This window comes from Chrysochloris asiatica, unplaced genomic scaffold (genome assembly GCF_000296735.1).
Source record: "Chrysochloris asiatica unplaced genomic scaffold, ChrAsi1.0 scaffold00131, whole genome shotgun sequence".
Classification (NCBI taxonomy): Eukaryota; Metazoa; Chordata; class Mammalia; order Afrosoricida; family Chrysochloridae; genus Chrysochloris; species Chrysochloris asiatica.
The window spans coordinates 4,770,296-4,772,327 of record NW_006408649.1 but is presented as its reverse complement, the minus strand read 5'-3'; the positions used below and the strand labels follow the sequence as shown (position 1 = coordinate 4,772,327).

The window sequence follows — 2,032 nt, the reverse complement described above, 5'->3', positions numbered from 1 at the left end:
GGGGTTGGGGGTGTCCACTTACTCAGGCTCCCCCACTAGTCACCAGAATGGAGGTTCATAAACAGTGGGGGCCAGTGAAGAGATACCAAAAAGAATAAGAAAAAAAAAAAAAAAAGAGAAGAAAGCAAACCTGACAAAGTGTATTGTCTACCTTTGCTCTGAGGTTCCTATGTCATTATTCTGTGGTGCTTCTGCTCCCCACTTAGTCTTGCTATTTGGTCTTACACAAGTTGTCGACTCTGGGCCATCGAGCCTGGCAGGTTTAAAAATATGCTATTTCTTGCTTGCACTACAAGTTCCACTTTCTGGCCTTTTCGCTATTGAAAAACAGTTCAGGGCTGTCAGACTTTTTAAATAGCTGTGGGTTAATGCACCAGACTGCATAGCCATTTGAACTGCAAGGTAGGCAGTTCAACTCACCAGCTGCTTCTTGGAAACCCTATACAGGGTCGCTATGGGTCGGAATTGACTTGACAGCACTTGACAACAACAACAACAATTTATGTGATTCAGAGTTTTGGATCTCTGCCTTGAGCCCTCTTCACCTGGTATTCTGTGGTATTGCTGACAGCTAACTTCACTGCATCTCTACCCTATATGCTATCAAACTGTGCTTCCAATAATCTTTTATGTTATTTTTAAAAAGCATTTGCAATGAATAAGTAATTGGTGTTGCCAAATTCTATTATGTGCTATCCATCATCATTTCTATCACTTATTTCCTTTACATTCCAGTCACCAGTAGTTTTAATACATCTTAATTGCATTTTTTTTTTGGGGGGGGCAGGGCTTTTATGGTTTTATTTAGCACAAATAAAACTGGAAAACAGGCTGTCTATTCATTTTCTTCGCTGCGCAGCCTGGCGTTGGGATTGGTGACTCTGATGGGCAGCTGGGCTGCTCTTTCCACGATAGCTTTACAGTTCTTGGAGGAGACGTTGTGAGCAATCTCTGCACAGTAAGATTTGTTGCACTCAGCAGCACCTCCAGCTCTTTGACATTGTGGACCAGGAACTTGCGGAAGCCACTGGGCAGCATGTGTTTTGTCTTCTTGTTGCTCCCGTAACCAGTGTTGGGCATTAAGATGTGGCCCTTAAATCTTCTCCGCACCCTGGTGTCAATGCCTCTGGGCTTGCGCCAGTTACGCTTAATTTTGACATAATGATCTGATTGGTGCCTGATGAACTTCTTGGTCCTCTTTTTGACAATCTTGGGCTTCACTAGGGGTGTAAGGGCAGCCATGATGCCGGTCGAGATGGCCACCTCCTCAGTAGGCAGCGCAGAAGAGCGAGGGGTCTTAATTGCATATTTGATCATTTTCAGACTGATGATGTTGGTAGAATTCATCAAAATTTCATTATCACTGGCCTAATTGATTGGTGTGTAAATGTGAATTTTTTGTTGTTGTTAAGCACTGTGGAGTCAGCTCTGACCCAAAGTGACCCTGTATAGGGTTTCCTAGGTTGTAAATCTTTATGGGAGCAGAAAGTCTCATCCTTCTCTCATGGAACCACTGGTAGTTTTGAACTGCTGACCTTGAGGTTAGCAGCGCAATTTGTCTACCAGAGATATAGTAGTGGTATTAAATGATCTTCCTTGTAGGCTTATGGGTATTATCTCATTGTAGAGTTTTACTATAAGATATATCTTAAAATGTTCTTTTTTATAATGAATACTTCACCATTCCTCTCAAATTTGTCATTCCTGACCTAGTAAACCATGATTGTCAGATTCAAAATGGCCAATACCAGTCCATTTCAACTCACCAATGCCTGTGATATCGATCTTTATGTGTTCCATTTCTGTTTTGACAACTTTCAATTTTTTTAGATTTATAGTTTTGAGTGACTTAAAACCTGACCTGCTCATCTTCTGGCACCATATCTGACAATACTCTCAGGCTATTCATAATGTTTTCATATTCCTGTACTATATCTGACATTATTCCACTGTTCTTTATGGGTTATGGGTTTTTCAGTACCTAACCATCCAGAAGTTGTCCATTTCTCCTTCTTAGTCTGGAAGCTCTGCT

General features: G+C 41.4%; 1 pseudogene; it reads right to left on the bottom strand.

Moving 5' to 3' along the window:
• Positions 1–835: 835 nt before the first annotated feature.
• On the bottom strand, positions 836–1,242 carry LOC102811793 (annotated as a pseudogene).
• Between the last annotated feature and the right edge of the window lie 790 nt (positions 1,243–2,032).